At 36.4% G+C, this 26,967-nt stretch overlaps 1 protein-coding gene across 1 annotated transcript in view; it reads right to left on the bottom strand.

Annotated features, from left to right (window-relative positions):
- ZNF385D (zinc finger protein 385D) overlaps window positions 1-25,701 on the bottom strand; it is a gene marked incomplete at its 3' end in the record, with an annotated part of 375,501 nt that extends 349,800 nt beyond the window's left edge. Inside the window, exon 1 of the mRNA XM_083376165.1 lies at window positions 25,668-25,701. The remainder of the gene's footprint in view (window positions 1-25,667) is intronic.
- Between the last annotated feature and the right edge of the window lie 1,266 nt (window positions 25,702-26,967).

Genomic DNA, 26,967 nt, shown 5'->3' with positions numbered 1-26,967 from the left:
GCACAGTATAGTATACAATTTATGTTCCAAAGTTAGGAAGATCTATCAAGTTTCTCTACTGAAATCGCAGCCTTTTGGATCCCAAGAGTATACCTAATGTGTGGAGCCATTGTGCCCAATATCTTGAACCACTATTTTTTTATTGACATCTATGTATACATGCACACATTCCTCACAGATCTGGACATTTAAATGCACGCACAGAGTGTGATATTTGAAGTTTAAAAGACAAGAGAAGGAAATTGAAACTTATGGTTTGTTGCTATTGTCAGTGAAAATAATCATTTTAAGCCAATGACTTTTTTTCCTTTCAAGATAAAAGGCCAATGGGCTTCTACTGCAGCTGACCAATCTGCTAGTTCTACCAGTCTGAAAGCCTTGATCATGGGGATGTGGGTGAAGAAAAAATACCTGAGATATGGGCTGATGGGAGAGAAGCAGGATAGGAATTACAGGGAAAAAGACAAAGGGAATATATGCTAGTAGTGAATACAGTATAAATGGAGTGCTTCATTCAATTTGGTGATAACTATGTCACTAATCAAAAAGAAAAAAATGCATAACAAATTGTATAATAATTTTATAATAAAGATCTGGTGAGTGGTTTGAATGAAATTAAAGAACACTTCTAAATATTAATCAAACTTAGGTATTTTCAGAATAAAGCACCTGTAATTTGTAAGTGAAAAAATAATGATTAAAGCTTATGAGTTGCAGAGGATGCTTTGATTACTTTGGAACTTTTCCCCTCTTCAGAATCCTGTAATCAAGTTAATTATTACATGCAATAACTCCTATAAAGAGAATATTATACTTAACAAAATAAGCCTCATGCACTAGTGCTTATTAATTATAACAGTTTCTTCAAGCACTATCACAAATACTTCATTACTTAAGGAAATATCTATTCTTTTGACATTTGGATTTTTAAAACTAATGGTCTTTGATTTACCTCATTATTGACTATACTTTGTCAGATATTGCAGAAATTATTGTCCATTATTGTAACCATTTTTTATAAGGATCAAATTTCTGTTTGCAAAATAGGTTTCTTAAGAGTGTGATCAATCCTTTATGAGTAGATAGGGCACATTTCATTATTTCATTTGCAGCTCCATTCCACTTAGAGCTACTTCTTTGGATATGTTAAGCAATGTAATATAAATGGAACTGTATAGAAACACCCCACAAAAATAGGATTTGGCAAGAACAGTAAGAGTAGACAATGCCTGCCAACAATCCTAATTGTGAATAGGGAACAGACATCTCTTGCATGGGTAACTCCACGGTACATTGCTTGTCACTTAATATATACTGCTCAAAAAAATAAAGGGAACACTTAAACAACACAATGTACTGTATTTAATAGTAGGATGTCTTATCTTGTGTTCCCTTTATTTTTTTGAGCAGTATATTATTCTCTATTTATATTTATTTATATTCCTTTAATAGTTCAAGACAATCCCAGACAGCAGCATACAACATAAAGGCAAAAGACATAGTAAAATGGTGAAACCTGTTTCTAATGTTCATCCTACTTAAAGCATCAGTTTCTAATATACTTCATACTTTAAAAAAATGAAATACTGATATTATTTATTTTTTAAAAAAATTATAAAACTCTATGTGCATATTATATTCATATTACATTTTATGTTTCAAAATAATAAATTTGTAAAAACATTTTCAAATAGAAGAAATAGAAATAGAACGATTCAGATAGAGAATGAAAACAGCAGGGTCTGGAACAATTTTACATATGTGCTTGATAGATAATGCATATATGTTGAGAAAAGATATATATGTATTTCAAAACATTTTAAAGTTCACATTAGTATAATTGAGTAAACAAAAAGCATTAAACTTTTCAAAAAAAATTGAAAGCCATATCATCATCAGATTGTCAGCGTGCATGGCAAAAGCATTATTTTTAATCATATTTTTATTGCATTATTATTACTTCTTTTAAGTAAGGGATTAATGGCAAATATTTTTGGTTTCAAGAAGCATACACATATTTTATAACACCATCCCCAGCAAGTATTGTTTGTAAGTTTGTAAGTATTGTTTCATTGCAAGTACTGCAATGAAAACTATGGCATTCATGAAAGGTCAAGGAGACAAATGATAACATATGCATGATGGTGAAATCACAGGAAGACTATGACTTATATATTGATATCAGAAATTCTGATGCAAGAATATAATTGCAGCATATATTGTATCATCACACACATACTCTGACTGATCATTGCTAGTTGCTGTACATGCCATTGTATATTTGCATTGTTCTACAGAGGTACAGGTATTATTGATATTATAAAAGTCATTGGGATTTGGGTAGCACACACTTTTAATAAATTATTATTATTTTATGACACCAAGTCTTAGTACCTTCTGATTTATAAAAATTAAAAATTAAACTAGGGCAATTAGAAATCGGGCTCAGAAAGACTACAGATCATTTAGTATCATGAATACAAATAAAACATTGTTTAGCTTGTCATGCTTAGTGAATTTATTGTTCAGTGGTCTAAAATGAAAATTTGAACAACTTAAGTTGATTAAAAAGAACTCTACAGGCAAAATAGAATTTTATAATGGGTTTTGATAACTTAACTAAAAACCAGGATGAAGAGATATTTTAGATATATTTTTATATAAAATTCTGATAAGATATTTAGATATGCATGTGTGGTTGCCTATTTGTTCACAAAAATAAAATACAATTAAATAGAAGCACTAATACTAGGGATGATGAATATCTAAGTCAACTTAAGATGTAGATTGAGATTGTTTATTGCAGAATAAAGGTAATTATTATCTAAAGGGTAATGATGTATCACCTGAACGTGTTGGAGGTGTTTGTCAAGCCGAAAATGGAAACAAACGGTCCGGTCTTTTCTATGAAAAGTAAAATCAATATTTTATGTGAACTAGTTAATGAAGATTCCAAAATACTACAGAACCTCACAGGATGAGCACTGCAGAGATAATGAGGCAAAACCATAGTGCAAAGGAAATGGTTAAAATAGATCCCTTTTCTTCTTTAATCTCAAAAGAAAATATCTGTAGATCAGGTTTATGTCTGTCTGTCTGTGTCTGTCTGTCTGTCTGTCTGTCTATCATCTATCTATCTATCTATCTATCTATCATCTTATTTCACTAATAAATGTTTGTCTTCACAATGAGGGAACAAGTAATATACTCGTAAAGACAATTGAAATAGATTGTGATAGTTTATTATTAATATGAGAAATATAACTATTTTAAGACTTATTTCCCAGTGGCTTAGTCCACCTGACTGGTTTCAATATCTTCAGGTTACTAATATAGTATTAAAATAACTATGGAGAAACACCAACAAATGCTTAGATATGTGACTAAATTTAAAACACCTGCTAAGCTTTATTTATAAATTATTGGTGAAATATGACTAAGAAGTGAAATGTTAAGGATTGTATAATTAAGACAGTGCAGATTTAAACATGGTAATAGATACATAATAATGGTATTTTCAGTTGAATAACATTAATTTTACACCATATTTTATTATTCATACATACATAAGAATATTCTAAAGTAATTTACAGTTATATTAATATTAATTATATTATATATTAGCTATAGTAATTATAGTAATTATATATAAAATAATATTAATCTTATATATATTAATTATATAAAGGTAAAGGTAAAGGTTCCCCCGCACACGTGTGCTAGTCGTTTCCAACTCTAGGGGCCGGTGCTCATCTCCGTTTCAAAGCCGAAGAGCCAGCGCTTGTCCGAGGACATCTCCGTGGTCATGTGGCCGGCATGACTAGACGCCAAAGGCGCACGGAACGCTGTTACCTTCCCACCGGAGTGGTCCCTATTTTTCTACTTGCATTTTTACGTGCTTTCGAACTGTTAGGTTGGCAGAAGCTGGGACGAGTAACAGGCGCTCACTCTGTTACGCGGCACTCGGGATTCGACCCGCCAAACTGCCGACCTTCCGATCGACAAGCTCAGCGTCCTAACCCACTGAGCCACCGCTCAGTGTATATGTAATAATTAATTAATATAATGAATATTATATTATTAATTGCTAAAATGGATTGTTCTTTCTCAAAAATTTGATAGAAACGTAATGATCAAATTAGATCATTCTTTTGAATTATTTTTATTGGATATTTCAATATATATATATAAACTAATACAAAACAAAACATGAAAAAAGAATTAAGATAAGACAGATAAATAAAACAAGGATTTAAAAATAGCATGGAGACTGTAGCTATCTAATATATTATAATTACTTCTAAATATATTAATATATTGTACACCATCACATTAAAAAGGCCTATCAAACTGAAGTTGAAAGTGAATATGGCCAGCACAATATAAATCATAAAATTAAACATACAATTAAATTTATTTATTCTGGATGGTGTACATTAAAAAATTAACATTGCAACAAGTTCCATATTTATTTATTTTTTATTTATTTAATTTATTTGCCATCCATCTTGGTTCAAAGCAGCTATTATTTTTATAGTATTTTATTAATTTTCCATTATTCAATTCATTAGTGCTTAATGAACAATGTGTTGTCTGATTTGATTTATTATGCTTAGTAATACAAGTTAAGTTCTTACTCTCTATTCTACTTTTCCAGCCATTGATAAAATAAGTTCCATGTTTGAAAATATTCTGTATCTTTTTTTTTCTTTGATTCTCAATGTAAGTCTATTCATTTCAGCACAGTTCAGTTTTTATTATTATCTCTTCGTCCAATGGTGTTTTTTCATTTTTCCAGTGCTGAGCAAATACAATCCTTACTGTTGTAAATACATGTAATGTTAAATATGCACTTTATCATTTTTTTCTGGAATTATACTTAATAAAAAAAGTTCAGGTAAAGTCTATGCATTTCCCTAACATCTTTCCTAACCAAGTATGTATTTTTGTCCAAATTTTTTTTTGCTTTAACAAATGTCCACCACAAGTGATAATATGTACCAGGATTATGATTACATTTCCAACATTTACTAGACATATTTTAAAACATTTTTGCTAATCTGACAGGTGAAAGATGCCATCTGTAAATCATTTTATATAAGTTTTCTTTATACAAAGTTGCCATTGTCAATTTACAGTTTCTTTCCATTTTTTGCCATTCCTCTAATTCTATATTATATCCATATTATAATTGTTTCTTTTACTTGTTTGTCTTCCATTTTCAAATTCAATAAAAAGTTATACAATTTCTTAATCAGTTTTTCATCAGAAGTCAGAAGAATGAGGTCCCAGCTGAGCATCAAAGTGTAGTTGTGCACAAGCCTTAGCTAAATATGGCTTCACTACTTCTGGAATATAGTGTGTTCCTCCGGAGAAATAAAAGAATTGAATTGCAACCACTGTTTTTTGAGTGTTTTGAATAGTATAGTTTCATGTGCACTGTGTTTAGTAGAACTATGGATTTAACTTACATGGTGTTCTGGCCATTTATCTTCCAAATATGCAATTTAGGTCTTTTTTGCAAAAATCATGATCTTACTTTTACTATAGTTGATTTTAAAAGTTTCTTTGGATCAATAATTAACCAGACAATTTAGAGCTCATCTAAGTCTAATTTTCATTTGTGGTAAAGTACTATATTATCTGCATACAAAGATGTCTGTCAACTAATTTTGGAGCATGATGTTTTAATTGGTTTAATTTGGCCACAAGTGGATTTAAAGAAAGATTAAAGAGCAGAGGAGCTAAAATACATTGCTGCCTTACTCCTCTGTAGGGTAGAATCACATTGGTGTAGTGGCTTTGCATACTGCATTGAATTTCTGGAGTTCTTATAAAGTTTGTGCATAATCAATACTAAGCATCTATCAATAGCAGTATATAGCCTTTCTTTGGAAATTAGAACAAATGCAGACCTAAAAATCAATGAATGCAATATATTGTGATGAAATTGTTTTGGATATACATTTTTCAGCCAGATGTTGAAAAATAAGGGTGTATTCATAAATAGAATGTCCAGACCTGAAGCTCACTTTCTTATTATTTGTCAATATATGCTCTAAGTCAATGGAATCAACTAGTTTGTTGTCTAGCAAAGAGCTTACTTATTATATGTAATGCTGATAGGCCTATAATTAGCGGGCACATCTCAGGTGCCCTTTTTGTAAATGGGCACAATAATGGCTAAGCCCCAACCCTTTGGAATTTGTGCACTGCAATCAATGTAAGTAAATGGGGAGGCAAGAATACAAGTTGTCCTCAACTTACAAGCAGTATTTATTTATTTATTTAGTTACACAGCTCTGAAAAAAGTGAACATTTTTCACACTTATGACCATTGCTGCATCCCCATGGCCACATGATCAAAATATGGACTCATGGCAATTGGTTCACATTTGGCTACCCAATCAAATAGGGGAAATAGATGACTTTTTTGTAAACCAGTTAGCTGAGGTGTCCAGGAAACATATCACTGTAGTAATAGGGTATTTTAACTACCATGAGATCAACTGGAAAACAAACTCTGCAGCAAGTAGGAGATTGAATAGGCTCTGGACCTGTGTAGCTGACAACTTTTATCACCACAAAAATGGAGGAGGAACTAGAGGATCAGCTATACTGGACTTGATACGCCCAATAGGGATGAAGTGGTTGAAGAAGTGAAAGTTGTAGAAACAGTGGAAAAGAATGACAATGTCATACTAGAATTCATCACAATGCAGGCAAGAATAATTGAAGAAATATATATTCTTTGTATGAACCATCAGTCATCTACATAACAGTAACAACACTTACCAGCTTAACTGACAAAAATATGAGACATATTTGTTTTGATAGCTTTATTAAAAGCAAGACATGCTATTCCACAATATTTTCTATTCTTTGATACTAGTAACATTGCCAATAAGAGAGTTGTCATTAAACTGAAATAACATTCTTGACAAATATATACCAAATATTTGTATAACTATTCCAATGGCCTACATTTTAAATTTTGGCATGATTTGATTTGCAGATATGAACATTTACCAACTTCTATGCAAGTTATTTTTAATTATTCACATAGAAATCTCATGTATATATATCGTAATAGTCTCTTAGAAAGCTATAGTTGTATGGACTGTACTATTATCTTTTTGGCCTTTACTTTTAACCTTCGTTATCTGATGATAGGAGGATCTCACTCTGAATAATTCAATTTTTTACAACCAGAATAACGTTCCTCTTTCTTCTCCTTTTGCTTTTAACTTAATTGTGAATTAAAGCATCATTGTCCCCTTGAAGATATTTTGTGTTGTATTTATTCACTATCATATTTAACATACCCAAGAAACAATAATGAAGAAAAAATGGAATATCATATTCCATGCCAAGAGTCCATTTAAGTATCTCTATTTCCCAAGAAAGATAGAGAATTTAATGTGGACAGTTAAGACGAATGCTTATATAAGGTTTTTGTAGGCATTGTTTTCCAATAATATGCATTTCTCTTGGATCTCTCCAAGGTACTGAATGTCTTTGATCATTTTCATTTTCTATAGATACAACTTCCTCAACTTTAAAACACTTTGGTCCAGCTATTTTCTTCAAAGGCTCTCACTTTCTTTTTCCAGATGCAACTGTGGAAAGCCTGCCAGAAAAGAGAAATTACTCCAGATTCAAGTGAGGAATTATTCTTGCCAAAAATGTAAAAAATGAAATTTTATCCAAATGTAAAGTTTTCCTTCAGTGATTCCAAACAACACAAAGAAAAGTCTAAATTAAATATATCTGAGAAAGTGGTTAACATTACCAAGATTCCAATCGATTATGTTAGCTACATGATGAAATAAATATAATACTTGTGCAGACATTCTAAATTCAGTTAATGGATAACTTGATTCATTTTTATAACATAGCAAGCCTGAATGAAAGATAAAGCCTGACATTAGGAAAGGGATTTCAATCCTGGAGCATTCCAAGATAGATTGAAAATGTTACCGAGTAAAAATACTCAAAATTGAAAAACATATTCCAGCAAAATATTGAAAAATGAACTAATCATTTATTACAAAAATTTAGACTTCATTATATTTCCCACTGAAGCTATATTTCCATAATTTCAAACCTGTTAATTTTCTACTCATATTAATGATGTGGTTATTGTGGAAATCATGGATTTCTAAATTATTACTAAAATTATTCATCCTAAAACATTTTTTTAAAAAAATCTGGGGATTAACCAAACTATTAGTTTTTTATTTGAGTGGTGTTGGAAAGATTATTTATTTATTTATTTATTAATTTAATTTATATACCGCCCTTCTCTCAAGAGACTCAGGGCGGTGAACAGGGCAATACATAAAAGTTAAATACAAAAATTAAAATTAAGATTATTAAAACATGATTAAACAATGCCCATAAATAATACAAATTTAAAATTGAAGTTATTAATAAAAATCCCAACCCGTCCCATCAGGCCAGGCCCGCTTGTTTAAAGAGATAGGTTTTAAGGTCGCGCCGGAAGGAGCGGAGATCGGGCGCCATCCGGAGCTCAACCGGAAGATGGTTCCATAAATCCGGTGCACCCACAGAGAACGCTCTCCCCCTGGGGGCCACCAGTCAGCACTCTTTGACCGGCGGCACCCTGAGGAGGCCCTCTCTGTGGGAGCGTACTGGGCGGAGGGAAGTTGACGCCGGCTGCAGGTGCTCCCCAAGGTATTCTGGACCCATGCCATGAAGGGCTTTGTAGGTCATTACCAACACCTTGAACCTCACCCGGAAGACAACTGGTAACCAATGCAGCTCGCGGAGCAAAGGTGTGACACGGGAGTATCGGGAAACTCCCAATACAACTCTCGCGGCTGCATTCTGTACCAGTTGGAGCCTCCGAGTGGTCTTCAAGGGTAGCCCCATGTAGAGAGCATTGCAGTAATCAAGACGAGAGGTCACGAGCGCATGAGTGACCGTACGCAAGGCATCCCGGTCTAGATAGGGCCGCAACTGGCACACCAGGCAAACCTGGGCGAACGCCCCCCTAGTCACAGCTAGTGTCATTCATAAATCATAAATCTGCATAATCTGCATAGTTTGATATATGATTGTAGGAGCACTACTGTATTCAAAGATAGAAGATAGACAAAGAAATTAATTTTATTATAGGATATGGCATATTGAAAGAGGTTAAGTGTGGTGCAGTGCTTAAGGTTCATCTCCACTTTTGGTTCATCTCCACTTTCAAGTACATAATTTCACAGGTGACTTTGGAACAATCAATCTTTCTCAGTTCAAACTACTTCAGAGAATTGCTGTGGGAAGAGAGGAATGGAGATAAGGACACTATGTATGCCATCCTGAACTCCTGAATGAAAGATGGGATACAAATCTAATAACAAGTAAGCATGGAGAGCCGGTTTGGTATAGGCTCTCTTCTCAGGTTAGAAGCCAAGAGCCTACAAATGTTAATCCCACCTTGACCTAAAGTCATTTGGATAATGGACTAGTCACTTTCTATTCAACCTTTGGAAGGAGGCAAGGCCAAATCACTTCTGAAAAACCTTATGTACACTTGAAGAGTCAATGGTGTTCTCTGAACCTGGTTGTTTGGTTGCATATGTTTCATTAACCAAACTAGGTAACATCATCAGTGCTAGTAGGCAGTAGGGTCTGCTCTCGATTTATATTCCAGTGGTTTGCCCTGCAAGTGATGGTGGGAATGGACTTGATGGTTTTTTGGTTGGAATGGCAATTCCTTCATTGGAATATTGTTTACTTCTTGAGTGTTGGTCTGGTATTAATTTTGGTATTAATTTGTGCTCATCCAGGTGTTGATTACAGGTGGAGAGCTGTTTTGTGTTTTCGTTCCCTCTTTTGGGGTTTTGATTGTCTCTTTTGCATGGTATGTAGATGTTGGTTGTGTCTATATGTCTATTGATGACCAATTTCCCAGAGTGCCAGACTTCCAGGAATTCTCTAGCATTTGGGGGCTTGGCTTGGTCTAGGGCAGTAACAGTTTCCCAGTTGAAACTATACTTAAGTCTGTTCGTATATTGTGAAATTAAAGAGTTTTCATCATGTCTTCTGACTGCAATTTGGTGCTCATGTCAGGCTTGTGTATTTTGTGGTGTCCATAGAAGTGTGAGAGGATGAGTATACTGCTTCTCATCTGTCACGGTTTCTCCTTGGTAATTTGGTCCTTCTTGGTGGTCTTTCTTGATTTTCCTGATTTGGTTGTCTAGTTTCTTTGTTGAGTTGATGTTCACTGGGATGTAAGTTTCTTGGTCTTCTAGTAATTCTTCTCAAGGTGCACAGTTATTTGTTGCGAGATGCATCAAATATATTTAATAATGAATAAATAAAAATAAAAAATAAAATTCTTTCTCTATTGTGATCTGTCCATGATAACAATGGTTCAGCCTTTGACTGTTGGTAGGATGAAGATAGTCTGAATTTTTTTTCTATTTTTAGGTTTCTGAGGGCTGTTCTGTTCCCAGCTGTGAGTTCTGGTCTTTTTCGGTCTGTGATATGATGGTTTATCTGGTATTTTCTTGGATCTCTCTGTGATTTTAGATGCTCCTTTTAACATTGCAAAGAATTCCAGTTAATTGGCATCATCTGTGTTATAGTTGAAGTCTTTCTGTAGAATATTGTGTTCTGCAATGGACATCTGATCAAGTTGGCCACCTATTCAAGCTTCCTTGACATGTTTGGTTAGAGGTTTGGTTTTCCTTTTTCCTGCATGTTTCTGGAAAGTACTCTTGATGGTGGTGGCCAGCTTCTACTCACAGGGCATACTTTCAAACAATATGTACATTAATTCTAAATGTAACCAAGACATCTATAGTATATCCACAAAATATAGTTGACATGGGTAATTCAGCCTAATACTTGTTTTTACAAAACAAGTACATGAAGGAAGGCAAATATATGTGTCCCATGACAATGTTGCAGGATCCAATCTCGGTTGACGACCGGAAACAGAGGGGTTTATGTCTTCTGAGTTTTCAGACTTGTGCTGGAGCCCATCTTCAGGGAATTTCTCTCTAGCAGAGTGTGTGCTGTTCTGTGTGTGATATTTATAGTGCCTGTTCACAACACTTACAACAGGCACTATAAATACCACACACAGAATAGCACACACTCTGCTAGAGAGAGAGAGGCTCCACCATGAGTCTGAAAGCTCAGAAGACAAAACCACTGGTCCCGGTGACCAACCCAGATTGGATATTGCAAAATACGTACAGATTCTGTGTGTGTGTGTGTGTGTGTGTGTGTGTGTGTGTGTGTAAGTTTTTTTCAGTCAGAACTATACTGCAGTTCTATTATTATGATTTCTTTTGCCTTGCAGCTCCAATCTAGGAGTGTTAAGCAGGGCTCAAGTTGCTACTGCAATATTTTGTGTATTCAAATTTAGTTCTTTGTCAGCAAAAAGAAATTTGAATGCACACACACACACACACACACACACACACAGAGAGAGAGAGAGAGAGAGAGAGAGAGAGAGAGAGAGAGAGAGAGAGAGAGAAAAAGCAAGTCTGTTTACTTATGAAAATATGGCCCTATCAGAAAGTATTTTGTAAAATAAATATTTGTTGGCCATAAATAATCTTATATCAGTTAGTAGTCTTTCAAAAATTTAAGATAAATATTATGAGTTCTTTATATTACTGCTAAGCTTGTAAGCCGCCCTGAGTCTTCGGAGAAGGGCAGGATATAAATGGAATTAAAATAAATAAAATAAATAAATATAAAATGTATTCATATAAGGATATATGGATATAAAATAATATATATTCATTAGTATATTATTTTGTTTTCTTCTGAAATGGATGAAGAGAACAATCTTTTTTATTTTATTTTCTGAGATACTATAGACCAGACATGTCAAACACAAGGCCCGGGGGCCAGATCTGGCCCGCGAAGTGGTTTCATGTGGCCCGCAAAGCCATCCTGGAAACAGTGAGGGAACGGCCCCCTCTGCCTTGGCCCTGGCCCAGAGACCCTCCTTCTGCCAGAGACCCTCAGATCTGTCCCACTCCTGCCCAGGCCCCCATAGGCACCCTTGATGCGAACGATGTAGAGCTGGCCATGCCCACCCAGTAGGCCATACGCACTCTAGCCACGCCCACCCAGTAGGCCACACCCACCCTGGCCATACCCACCCGGCCCCCTGAGGGCAACCGCAATGCTGATGCGGCCCTCAATGAAATTGAGTTTGACACCCCTGCTATAGACCCTATATTCTATACAGGAAAGTTCAATTTCCCAAAAGCAAGCCAAAAGGAATTGTTATATCTTTTTGAATACTTACAACAAGTGAAATATATTAACTGTATAATGCAGACATTGAACAGCAAAGAAAACTGATGGATGAATAGTATATGTAGGCATATAAACATTGAAATTGTACTGACCAGCAGGTATATCAGAAAAATGCATAATATCTTTATTTTAAAGAAAATAAGATTCTTGTGAGGTTCAATATAAAAGAACAACACAATTAAGAAGATTAATTAATAGTAGTAAAGAAGGAAAAGACTCCGCTAAGAGCTATTGCTTCAGAATCAAAAGAGTAATATTGCACATGTTGGTGCTAAAATAAATGTAGAAATATGCAATTTCCCACTCTCATTTTTTCTTCTTACTTTTCTGGCTTTAAACATAAGGTAAAGGTAAAGGTTCCCCCGCACATGCATGCTAGTCATTTCCAACTCTAGGGGCCGGTGCTCATCTCCGTTTCAAAGCCGAAGAGCCAGCACTTGTCCAAGGACGTCTCCGTGGTCATGTGGCCGGCATGACTAGATGCCAAAGGTGCACGGAACGCTGTTACCTTCCCACCGGAGCGGTCCCTATTTTTCTACTTGCATTTTAAAGTGCTTTCAAACTGCTAGGTTGGCAGAAGCTGGGACGAGTAACAGGCGCTCACTCTGTTACGCGGCACTCGGGATTCGACTCGCCAAACTGCCGACCTTCTGATCGCCAAGTTCAGCGTCCTAACCCACTGAGCCACTGCGTCCCTACATACATCTACATACATCATTTCATATTTCACTTTATCCTTCAATAAACCATAACCCCTTGAATAAACAATTCTGTTTATAGCTTTATTTTTAATGCTTCCAGAACAATTATTATTTAATTATAGGACAAATAGGCATCATTTTTTTTCTCTGTAGGCCAGACATATCGTATCAGGACAGTTTTGCCATTGCCGGCAATGGGGATGGTGCAGCTTCCACATGACGCATCCAGCCTGTGGGCCGGCAGTTTGACCCCCTGCTGTAGGCCAACAAGTATGTTTGAAATAATGAATGCTAAGAAAGCATTCTTAACCAAAGCCAACTTTTATTTTGAGCTGTATTAAAATTGAAATGCTTACCTGAAGTTTAACATTAAAAATAATAAACTAAAAATAATAACAGTGCACTTTTTATTTTTAGTTCATTGCCTAATGCAAAAGCATTCATATTATTCTTTGATTAGTAAATGGATTAGCATGGCTTTCCTCAAAAGTAACATTTTATTCATAAAAAATTCAATCAGATAAGTGAGGTTGAAAGCACTGACTCCTTTCGTCCTTCATGCTAGGTCATTTTATTCATAGTTTACCATGATTACTATAATATTCAAATATTGATGGCTGCATTGAAAGAACATGTAGGGCAAAATCAGATGAGTGAGTTTATGATTTAGTGTATCGAAATTCAGCTTTAGTGCAGGCGTTCATCTAATCATAGGCCTTAGAATTCAGAGTAGTGGCTACTCAAACGAATAGTGTAGCACCAGACTGGTTGAATTACAGCATCTGTGGCTGATGCTGTTTGCTGCAACTTCAATTTTAATTAGAAAGCTAAACCATTATAGTTAGGAAGCAGATAGGCATTTAATTGCTTTTAAAAAAAACCTTACAGTATACTTTTATTCCAATTAAGAAGTTACGGTGATGCTTATTTTTAAATAAAAATGCTTATCAGATAAAGTAAAACCTGCAATCATGACAGATCTATGGAAGAACTTTATAATTTATGATTTTAATTTTATTTTTATCTTAATTTCTGTACTTATTATATGTTTTGTTGTTAGCTGCCCTGAGTCCTTCGGGAGATAGGGCGGGATATAAATCCCATCAATAAATAAATAATAAATAAATAAATAAATAATGCAAAATAGCATTTCAGACCCTTTCTATATTATCAGGATTGGGAGGTTTTGGTGCTAAATGTTACATATCATAAATTTAGAAAGGGATATAAACCACACAGTCCTAGAGGTAGAACAAATTGTTTTAAACTGGAGATGTGTGTAGCCACATTTTTTGGAGTAAAGGGAATCTCATAAGTTTTTATTTTATTTTTTATTAATAAACTTCTATAATGTCCAGCTTGCCATTGTTCAGAATCTGAAACTACCTGAGTGTAACAAAGGTAAAAGAGCTTATTAAGGAATTTAAAATTGGATTCTATATATCTAAATTTAACTATGTAAATTAATATATGAAAAATATTTTCATAGTTGAAAATATGTTAAAATATGTTTTTGAAGGACTATTCAAGACCACAAGGAGACAAAAAATAGCGGTATATCTCCACTTATATCTTGAACAAAATAGATTTGCTGTTATTACTTACTATACTTCAACAATTTTAGTTAGCCAAAGGACACTAATTAATTGATAAGCATTATTTTTAAAAATTTTAATTATTCTTTATGATAACACTTGTTTTGATTTAAGTGTGAATTACCAAAATATAAAAAAACTGGACACTAGATGACCAAATTACAATTTTCTGTATGTATTTGCTGGTGGTGGTCATGAAGTAGAATCTAATAATCTTAGAATAAACATTTTAAAGTTTGCATTTCATGTACTAATCCTTGGAATTCTTACTTGGAAGCAGGGCTTTTTTTGTATATATTTTATTGGTATTTTTTAACATAACATAAAATCATTCAGTAATTTGTAAACAGTATGTTGTCTGGGTAACATTTATAAGACAATCTTTAACAATTGATTTCTATAATCTATATTCCATATGTTAATTTCATTTGATTTCCCCTTTCCCCAAAGTATCTTTCTTTGCAAAACATTAGATTAAGACAATTCTCATTATTTTGATTAATTATATAGTTTTTCCAATAATCCTATTTGTCATTTTAGTTGCATTATCGTAAATCCTGTTACCGTGCTTATTTCAGCTTATTTCTCCCCCCAAATTCTAAATATTCTTACTAGTGACAATTTTCTCAACAATTAACTACATTTACATTGGTAGATTTAATTCTATTTTTCCCATATAAGCCCTCTCATACTTTTATATTTCTTAATCAATAAGTAAAAAGGTAGAAAGAAAAAGAAAAAGAGGAGAGAGACAAAAAAGAGGAAAAAAGAAGAAAAAAGACAAAAAGACAAAAGCACTGAGATACAAAAATAACATATAACTTAAAATATGTATCCTTCCTAATTTAATATATATTTATTCCCTCAATTTCTTATTCTTTTTTACCATAGCTGAGAATGTATTTAATTTATTTAAACTTTAAGCATTCCATTCAGTAGATCTAATCATCTAATCCTTTAACTCTCATTCAAAATACATTTTTATGCTTTTATTATTGTCACATTTAAATAACTAAAACATTTGCTTTATTTAAATCATTTCAACTTATTTTTTTTACAGAAAGGAAAAGAAAAAAAACATATTGTAGTAATTTTAAAAAAATTCATCCCTCTAAGAGTAATATATTTCAAAGTTTTTCCATTTCTTTAGCTGTATTCAAACAAATGTTTCTTATTGTATTTGTTAACAAAAAGAAGAGAAAAAAATTCATCTCTCTAAGAGTAATATATTCCAAAGCTTTTCCATTTTTAGCCATATTCAAACAAATGTTTCTTTTTTAAGTATTCTCTCTGATAAGTCCCATCATCTATTTTCTTAATTTCCATTTTAATCTTTTTTCTCTGGCCATTGCCTTTCTTAATCAGTATGTTTTGCTGCATCATTCATTTCCCTGTAAAGTATTTTTTCTCATTCTTTTCCTTACCTTCAAAGTTGCTTGGATGTGTTGAAATATTTCCCATTTGAATTAAATCATTTTTTTTATACGGTTCTATCTTTAAGTCTCTATCCTCAGAATTAAGTTCAGTCATCTCTACTGTATTTTCCTGGGAAATTTCTTGGAGTGAAATCAAGTTGGAGATAAGTTGATTCATACTCTCAAGGTTGTTCTGTATTCTTTGTAGTTTAAAATTATTGTCCTTTGAAATTGTTGCTGCTTATCATATGTTTCCTTTTGTGAAGTATTCATTGCTTCAGATTTGTTGCTCTCACTTTGTTTACACAGCTGCATTTTCTAAGAACTTTGAGGGTCAGAGAAAAAAAGAATCCTCACCCACTAGTAGGTGTCAGCGTTTGCTCATTTTTCAGGTCATTCTAGTCTTTTCTCTCTCTCTAAAGGGTAAGTTTCACCACTTCTGGTAACCAAAAGGAGGAAGTAAAATCCCCTTCCTTTTTTTCAGAGATCTCTTATTTTGGGGACTTTCTTCTTCAGGAAAATAGGTAGGATAGAGAAAATCAATATTCTTACCCAGATTCAAGCATGCTGTTTTAAATCCACTTATAGTTTAAAAGCTTATGACTTCCGTTGTCTCCAACTATGACTGGATATGGAGTTAGCCAGCCTTTTCTTCTGTTGGTTTCTGGGAGGCTTCTCCTGGACTGTTCAGGGAGACTGATGTCTCTCCTAAGTCCCTGGGATTTCCTTCATTCATTCCACCCCTTCAGGGTGGGTTCTAGCCCCTTAGGGTCCCCAACAAAAAGAAATTTCAGCTGAAGAGTTCGGCATTCCGAATCTTGAGACTGCTTGGTGGAAAACAGGAACCAGAAGTCAGCAGGGCTTTTTTTATCATAGAACACTCAGAACGGCATTCTGGCATCTTTTTTTGGGGGGGAAAGCTTTTAAACAAGCTGTGCAGCAATTCCTATTGGCTTTTGAAAGCCAATATGAATTTCTGCTGAGCCCACCAAAAGACCCGGCCAGCAAACTTTGCACAGGCAAGTTGTCTGCAGTGAAGGCTACTTGTCAGGAACTTTGCACCTCTCCCTGCTGTCCAACTACACCATCTCAACTAGGTAAGTAAGAGAGGGCAAGGAGTGGGAGGTGGGTTCTGCAGAGTGCATGTGCACTCTTTCCTTGTGCTCACCTGTCAGCCAGGCTGGTGGCCTACCCAGTGCTGGACCTGGAGGGTGGTTAGTGTGCATCTCCGAACTATGTCCACACTGGTCTTTCCTGGCTGTGCCTTCCTTGTGTGATGAAACCCAGACATGGAGCTGCAGCTGGCATCATTGCTAGAGGGGGCCAAGTGGGCAGTGCAGCTGAAACCTGGTGGCTGGAGGGGAGCTCAGGGAGGCAGCCTGGGGTAGCTGTGTCAGACACCTCACAGCCCTGCAGCCCATAAATAGCCACAATGTCTGGGAAGTCCTCCAGCAGGTGCTGAAGGCCAGTGTCCAGCTTCCTTGGCATGGTGGCAAAGGCAGGGGGCTTGGCATGCTGTAGAACCAGGCTGCTGCAGGGTGCTGCCACAGCTCCCATCATGCAGCCACTGCCCGGGGCCAGCCCCACCCAGCTGGTGGTCCCGTGGAGTGCATTGGCCTAGCCGGCGCAGGCAGGCATCTATCCGAGGGGTGCCAACAGCCCTGGCAGGCAAGCAGGGGAGTATCTTCTGGGCTCCCAGCCAGCCTGGCTCTTCCGCCCTGGCTGCTACTTGTAGTCTGGGTAATTGAGCATGTGGTGCATCCAGAGCCGCTTGGAGTCGTCAATGAAGGGCTGCTTCTGGGTGGCATTGAGGTGCTGCCAGGTGGCACCCAGCCACTTGGAAAGCTCTGAGTTGTGCATCTGGGGCTGCTCTTGCGTGATCCGCTGCTGCTGTGTGTACAACAGACCATGAAAGCATTCATGGGTTACTTCATCTTCTCCAGCCGAGCTGTCCAGGGCGGCGGCAGCAGGGCTGTGGCTGGCAGGAACAGGCCCACCCCCCAACCACTGGTGGGCACCTCCAGTGTGTAGAAGCCCGCCATCATCTTCCCGCCTGTTGGGGAGGGCCCGACTAGAGAGCCTCTAGAGGTCCCTTGGCTGGAGCAGCTGGCAGCAAGCGAGCCGCAGAATGTGGGTCCAATTTCTACTTTCCAAGGTCAAGAAGTCAGTGAAAAACAAACTAGTTCTTGCCTTGCTCAGCAGTGCGGGTTGATCCCTTTCCATCGTCCCACCCTTCCGTTCCTCAGACAGCCTGTTACTCAACCACAAAGAGCTGCTGCCCAGCACATTAGATCACAATAAATTACTAGTTGACCTCTACCTTCTGGAGTGTTCAGTTTAATTATATAAATAAATATATAAATAAAATTATATAAATAAAAGATTAACAAGATGAAAAAAAGCCCTGCTCGGAAATAACACTCCACTCTTATTTATTGAAAAAAATGGATTTATTTCCAAAAATATATTAATTGACAGGACCAAGTATCACATTGGATAAGACATTTATGGTATATTGTGAAAGCCTAACTTTTATGTAGCAAAGACCAGAAATTCCTTTGATCAAAGACACATAGGAGCTTAATTCACATAGGAGAGAGAAGTTGGGCTGAGGAAGGAATAGCTCTGATTTTATTACACACAATATTTGGCTTGTAAATAAATACCAGGGGTTCATTACTGGAAAGCTTTTAAGCTTCTTAGTTCACAAAAACAAACATTATCTTTCTGTTAGTTTCACAAAGACCAGCATTACCAATATTACCTCAAAAATATAAAAACAGGCCAGATACTATAAGTATTTGTAGCTGCTCTCCATAACTGTCCTTGCAAATGATTGAACCCTCTAAGCCTCTTCTGCCAACCTTCAGCTGCCAAATAAATTTGACCACGATTTCAGTCTTGCAGGTGGCAGTGTCAGAAACAGTGGTAAGGTACAAAAGCAGCAGATCAGACAAATTGTCCCTCCCCCACACCCACCTTGTAACAACTTATATCTGTCATGTTATAGTATTAGCCTGGATGTCAAATTGATAGAGGACAAGAAGTAAATAATTTCTTCCCTTCCTTTCATTATCTTGTCACAAAGGCCTGCAAGATAAGGAAAAGTAACTGGAAGAAAGTCTAGGAGAGAAACTTAAATAGAGCAACAAAATAATGGCACACAAGGAAGTCATCTTCTGAATACTCAGGTTTATACAAACAAATATTAAGAGATACTTTTTTAAGGTCAGATCTTGCCAGGTTAATGCAAAGAATGTTTGAAATAAATAATATATCTCCACTTACTAGTATTTTTATATTTACTTTAGCAAATAACAAATATAAACTGACTAGGGAGTAAGCTATATTTGGCCCAGTGAAAAATGCTTTGAAGTAAGCATGCCTATGATTTTACTGACAGGCATGCAACTTAATTTTAATATCTCAGAAGTTCCTTGCTGAAACATATTGAAATCAATTTTATGGTATTTCATATTTCTGGTATTATTGTTTATATTGCAATTGCAGAGATAAAAATTTTATACTGTGTAATTATTCCTTCTTAGATGACTTCTGGTTGAAAAAAAATTACCTGCCATGAGCACAAGTCTTCATTAATAGTAATATCTTTCTGTAGCAATAGTAACAAATAATGTTTACATTTTCTATGTACTTAAAACTAAGTGGAACAGAGAGTTAGTATAATGAGATCCAGAGGTATCCAATTGAAATTATCCTTAAACATTGGCAGAATTCCCTGGACTGCAAAACTAAGTATGCTTGAAGTAACTTAGTACTAAATGTTTATGATGTTACCAGACACTGAGCTTAACTTAAAGAAGATTTGCCCTTACAGTATATCTGGTAATAGGAAGATGGATTATAGATACGGTTGTTTGATAAATGGCTGAACAAAAGACCTAATGTGATAAAACATATTTAACCTGTTAATAGTTTTCTGAAAATTATGACACTACATAACAATTCATATGAAGCTATCTGTCTAACATCATGATTTTCTCGAATGTACCCCATTTTGGATTTTTTTTAAAAAAGGAATTTGTATAAAGAGCATGTCTGCATGATGAAGTAGAAATGTTATTCTTTACAAGGCAGAGGTTTGCCTATTCTTGAAGAGTCATAAATTTTAGGATCAAGTATCATCCATATAAGTCGTATAATATGGCAAGAGAAGCTAATGGGAAATATGCTAAACATTAATGGGAGATACTCAAAAAGATCTGCAACTAAAAGCCCAGCTACAAGTTTTATGACCCAGCTTGGAAAATGGAATTTCCTTCTAACAGCATGTTGATAACCTACCAATAATTGTCCACACAATAATAATCCTAAATTAAGAAATTAAACATTTAAATTACTATCACTTGTTCTCTCTGTATAACAAACTGTTGAGTGGAGCACCTGATTATGTACATAGTAATTTATAGCTGAAACAACTGGGATGACAATCAATTAAGTATGGAGGCAATTATCCACCATGTCCTGGTTTTGGTTTTGATTTAAAAAGCTAACCAACTTCATACAAGGATGCCTGAGAAAGTGGTTTTAGTATCACACTGAGATCAGCAACATTTATATTACAGAATAGGTCAAGATCCATAGGTATTTTTTTTTCCTTTGGCACCTGCCATCTGGAATACTTTCCCACTGTGGGAAGTCAGCCCCCAGAGAAGGAAATATTAAAAAGGGCATGAAAATATATTTCCTCAATGGATCTTGAAGAGGCAGGAAAGCATGCCCAGTTTTCTTAATAGCCCCAGGTTTCCCTCCCCCAGCAGGCACCAGCTCTATAGAGATGCAGATGTAAATCCAGGAAAGTTGGAGCTAGAAGCTTAGGAAGACAAAGACATCTAAAATCTACATACCCCACCCAAACTCTAAGACAGGACATAATAGGATTAACCCACAGATGCCAAAGGGCAAACCCAGATTCAGCTCAGAATACATGACACAGGAAATAGCCTCAAACAGAAACAGGAAATCACTCCAAACAAAAGGCTCAAGAGGGTATAAAAACCCACTCCCTACATGTGCTCAGCCCTTTTTCTCTCTCTCTCTTCTGCCAGACCATCTTCTTGTCTGGCTCTCCTCTTCAATAAACTACAACCTTCTTCCTAAAGCAGTCACCATGTTTATTCCCAGCTTGGACGGAACCATGATGAAGACTTTTCTTCCAACACCACTGAAGTTCATAAGTGCCTAGAAAAATACAGATCATCCGCACTATTGTAAGACCCTACTGAAGATTTATATCTTCCATGTATTCTCTGAATGATTGCTGCAGGAACAGTTTATGATTTCTTTTACTTTTGCAAGGAGATACTAGTGTTACAAAGTTGAAGGGAAAAGCCTTATTCCTCTGTTGCCTAGAAGCCCTGCTGAAATTTAGGGAGGGAGGGGAAAACACGAATGAATGTGCATATTTGCAACCTAGGCAGCCAGCAGTAGGGTCCCTGGGACCAAAAAGTTTGTACACTGTTCTATGATAGTGTAAGTTTTTTAATTAAGACAAGGAAGAAATATTGCTTAGATAAGCTAGCCCTATTCATCTTCCAAACTAGCATGCTGCTTTATTCCTTTGCATAAGCTGCAAGGTAACAAATTTGCTGCACTGATCCCAGTTTGATAATTATTTCCTGCTTTTGCCTTAAGTAGTCACCCAATCCTTGAAATCACTTAAAAATGTAGCTCATTTTCTCTAATATATAATCTTCCCTTAATGATGCCTAAACTAAGCAATGGGGGAGGTAAGTGGAGAGATAATCTTCCAACCTAGTAAATATCTGGATTTAATAAATGAATCCTGATTTATTTTAATTGCCCTTGTGTATTCATCTTTTGGTAGTGAATCCACACATTATAACCAACAATACCCTCCTGGTTAGAATCTTGCATACAGTCACTAGAATGTTAAGTTAAATTAAGTTTATTGAATTTATATACCGCCCTTTTCCCGTAGGACTCAGGGCGGTTTACAAGGTATTTAAAAACCTCAATACAATACAAAAGTTAAAAACAATTAAAAATAATTAAACTTGATCCCTGAAAAATATAAAACCCCCAATTAAAAACTCTCAGCCTGGGCCGGAAAGCTCAAAGAGCCAGGACTTCATGCAAATCCTATTAAGCAGTAGCATTTGTATTAATAAGGAACAGTTTATGCCAAAAGGATATCTTTTCTGAGTATTACAAAAAGAGAGAAAAACAAATGTAAAACCACTGTTTCTGTAAATATGAGAGATCTATCGCTTCCAGTCCACAACTGTGATTTGGCTATATATGAAACCCGATCCATCCTAAAACTTAGTGCAGTTTCATAGCATAAATGTGAATGTTTATAACATAAATATTAAAATGTAATTATCTGTATGAAAATAATCCTTAGTCTTTTGATAAGTAACAATAAAGAAAGATGATATGTGTCTTTATTCTAGTGTGTGTGTGTGTGCTGGAAAACACCATATATATATAGTTTTATACACACTGATAGCATTATGGAAGAATCCCATAACTACAGATAGGAGGCAGATGGAGAAATAGCTTGAAAAAAGTAGCTTGAGGGAGGAGGAGGCAGAGGAGGAGGGGGAGGAGGAAGAGATAAATTAATCTGAGAGATACAGAATTAGAATCTAAAAGATATTTAGATTTAAGTCCACCATTAGCCATGGCTGGTTAACTATGGACAGTTATTCTTTCTAAACTCAGCCTCCAAGGCTGTTCTGGGAAAAACTGGACCAATGAATGATTCGTATAATTGATTGTGTTGGGTCCAGGATTTAATGACAGCAAAACATTAAGAATGTCATTGAGCCCTGGAGCCCAAAACTTCCCAATTCATACTAGCTATGAAAGCCTGAACTGATATGCACATTACTTTGCTCTCTGGAAGAAAAAGTAGGATTTAAGTCACATACAGCTATAAAGTTTAAAAAAAATGTATTTTTTCTATTTCTACTTTAATAAGGAGTGGGGGGGTTGGTTCCTTTAATTCAGTCTTGATTCTTGGCAGTAACTGCCTAGATTAGTCCTTGTAGTTTACTTGACAAGATTTCAGAAGTGGTTTATCACTACCTCTTAGGGCTGAGAGAAAATGACTGGCTCAAGATCACTCATCCAGCTTTCTGCCTAAAGGATGACTAGAAGTCACAATCTTCTGGTTTCTTGTCCATACCTTTACCACTACATCAAACTGGCTCTCCAAACAAGTGTCGTTCTAAAACAAAGAATATAAAATAATAAAATGTTATAACATAATGATATTATGAAATTTTGGGTTATATCCTTTGTTTTAGAATTCCTCAGTCTATCATTGAAGTTCTGGGAAGAATTAGGAAAAGGGAGTAGGACTCTGTTCATTGATGTCAGCAGGATAAGTGACCAAGAATTGACCAGAATAGAATCATATATGGTACAGTACAGGGGTGTCAAACTGCCGGCCCACAGGCTGGATGCGTCATCCCAAAACCGCAACCACCCCATTGCCGGCAATGGAGAGAAAAGCTCCAATATGTTGCATGACATCATGTGATGTTGTGAGTTTGACATGTCTGGTATAGTAGAAGACTCCACAAAAGAAAGTTTTGATTTGGAAATAGACCAGATCTGTCTAGGACAGACATGTCAAACTTGCAACATCACGCAACGTATCAGGACATTTTTGCCATTGCCAGCAATGGGGTGGGCGCAGCTTCCACATGACACGTCTGGCCCACAGGCCGGCAGTTTGACACCCCTGGTCTAGGAGCTGTAGAGGAAAAATAATCCAAATAAATAAATAAATTTCCTGCTGTATCCCTGTGGGAGGAGCAGTTGGACAGCATGTGGAAAGTTACTAACTCCTCCATTTTAAATGTTTCCTCCCAACCCACTTTCTTCTTAGCCATTGAGTCTACAGTAAGGCTATTTTTACAGAATTGATAAGAATTCAGGAAATTTTATCCTCCATGTTTTCCTTGTTTCTTTTTTTAAAAACAGTAATATTTGTTTGCTTTTTATTTGTTAATAATAAAAAGCCCTGTTCCAAATAAGACATGCAGGTGATGAGAAAAGGACACCACCTCCTCACCCCAAAGAGAAAATACCTTGGCAAATACAGGTATATAGTCTGACTCAGGGGCAGCCTGAGGCTAAACAAACAAACTCTTAACACACACTGGCTACCAAGTATCAAGTCTAAACCACAGGAATGCAGAACCGGCTAACAGCAATTAGGATTGACAGGATTAGAATAGAAACACTAAAAGATACACAACAATAAAATAATCACACCGGATCCCTCCTGGAGCAAAGATTAACACTTTTTTAGACATAATTGATAAAGAAATTAACCCAGCAATAGACACTGACCAACAAATCAAAAAAGACAAATTATAAACTCACAAATCAGAAATGACAATTTTGGAAACCGTGAAAGGGTATAAGAACTTACATTTGAAGACCATTCTGTCTAGCTAGCCGGGGATTCATGCTGAATTGTCACTCAGCTTTAATCTCCTTGATTAAACCTCTCTTTCCAGGAGCTGGCTTCACTTTCTTATTTGTTCTCCTCTGCGCTGCTTGTGAGAATCCCGACTGGAAGAGCCTGAACGGGGGAATTCCTCCCTACACAGGTTACCTCTTCATAGTTTTTAGATACAGGATATTTGTATTTGAACTGACTGCCAGTCAACTGGTTTTCCTCTCAAATAACTGGTGATAAAGACTAACAGATTTTATATACCTTGACCCTGCCTTAAGAGTGTAAGAACAAATGGGAAAGTGTTACTTAACTCTGATACCCTTTCCTGTCATTAACTATAGTTCAGCAATTCACAAAAAGATTAAAATTAGTTATTCCATTCGTAATGTTATATTTTCCTGCTACAGACTCAGGTTCTGCAGCATTTTTTTTTTCACTTGCCAATGAAATTTACCTTCAATCCATAGCAAAATATGGTGGAATATTTCTTACTCCTTACAATATGGGAAAGAGAAAATGTTTTCCAATCATTTCAGAACACGCTAGACAGTTAAATATGAGTCCTGTATGTATGTATGTATGTATGTATGTATGTATGTATGTGTGTGTGTGTGTGTATTTTTATCTAATATGAAATATATTAGCTTTCATATTGGATATGAAGTGTTTTGAGATGTAAATAGTCAAAGAGAGAGGAATTCAAAGAAAAAGAAAAGTGAACACAATGAAACATTTATAATACATTGATTTATAAGCAGGATGGCTCCGGGAAGTCTTTGATTTCAAGGAGGTCCCCCTAAACATCTGGAAAGAAGGAATCTTTCAGCAAGTAACCCTTTTAATGGAGCAGAGAGCCGCTCCACTGGTGGCTTTCATAAATCTTTCTGACTTTGAAAAACGAAGGTTCGTTACTTTGCCTCTTGCCTTGCCAACCGGGCAGATGCGTGTCAGTCAGCAACAACTCCAAAAGGGGATCCTGGTTTCGGAAACTTTGATCTGACCGGGCCAATCTAGCGCCGTATCCCTCGCCATTCCCCTCTGCGCCTTTCCAAGAGGGGGCTACAGTCTGTAAAACGCTGCTTGAATACGTCTGCTTATTGACGGCTGTCCTTCTCCATGCAGGAGAAGGAAGCAGTTTCCCGCTTCAAACCCCGGGAGAAATGAATCAGTGGAGCCCCGGGGCTCCCTTGCTTACCACTCCTAACCTGAAATTTGGCTCCGAGTAGTTTCTCCCTCCAGCTTACCAAGAGAGTTCTTCATCCTACCGGAGGCTCTCCCTGCGCGCCCAATCAGCCGCTCTTAGCCAGCCATCGGCCGACCGCGAGAGAAACAGAGCGAGCTGCCGGGCTGGGTCTAAGGGGAGAACAGAAAGCCAACTACCTTGGACAAGAAACGGCGGGCTGGTGAGAAGAGCCCTAGTTTCTCCGCTCTGCAGCTTCTCCTCAGTAAGATAAATGTTTTCTTTTTCTTCTAGCGCCGTCGCGGGGCAGCCGCCCACGCCAAATTTTTTTTTGGCGGGCAGTGATTCTTCTACCCCTCAGGAAGAGATGCCGTGTGCGAGTAAGCAGTAATAACCAGGCAACACCGCCTAAAATAGAGAGATTCAGTGTCGTGCCAAGGGAAAGCGGGCGCGTGGCGGGGGCTGGAAGGGAAACTAATGAATGTCACCTCGCCACGAGAGAGAAAGAGAGCGCGCGGAGGACTGGCTAATGTGGACAGGACGTGGCGACTAGTCAGTAAATAAGGAAACGCTTCTGGAAACGCAGAATTTGGCGCAAGAGAGACTTCCCAAATCTGCATCGTTCAAATATGTTGGACTTCAATTCTTTTTGCTCTCCCCATCCAATTGCTTGTCTTGCTTTGAGATAGTATTATTTTGTTATGCAAATTACCAAACAAAGCTTCTGAGAAGTATTTATAAAGAGGGCAGGTTTATCAGCAGGTAAAAAGGAGTGAGACTTTCATTCATGGCTGCCATCTTGGCTTTCTTGCCTTTCTCCCCACACACAAATTGGGGGCCAGTTCCCAATGGAATGCATGAGCCTAAATCATTGCCATGCATAGGACACACTTATCTTACAGGGTAACATACAGAAACAAAACTCAAACTTTATATCTTCCAAAAGAATTAGGACCCAGCTCACTGTTCTGAAAGCTGGCTTTCTCAAAAAAATGTAGGCACCACAAACCAAGATTTCTCAGCAGATAGGCTCATGCATTCCAGTTGGGCTGGGATTTCTCAGCTTAAGTCATTGAAATGCATAGGACCCACTTATCTTTTATTCAGCTTTATTTTTTGGCAAGGGGTGATCCCATGTATTCAAGGGTATATTGGTGAGCCTTTCTTATAGCATATGGAAAGGCATTCATAAAGTTACTGATATATCAAGCCAGGCTTAAGACTCTGTATAGGAACTGTTAAATTTCACATTTATGGTACATTGGATATTGTGGTTCATCCTGCAGGTAATATACATCTAAAGTTAAATTGCTTA

Source organism: Vipera ursinii (assembly GCF_947247035.1).
Source record: "Vipera ursinii genome assembly, chromosome: Z".
Lineage (NCBI taxonomy): Eukaryota > Metazoa > Chordata > Lepidosauria > Squamata > Viperidae > Vipera > Vipera ursinii.
The sequence above is the reverse complement of the archived record's forward strand: the minus strand, read 5'-3'. Positions and strand labels throughout refer to the sequence as shown.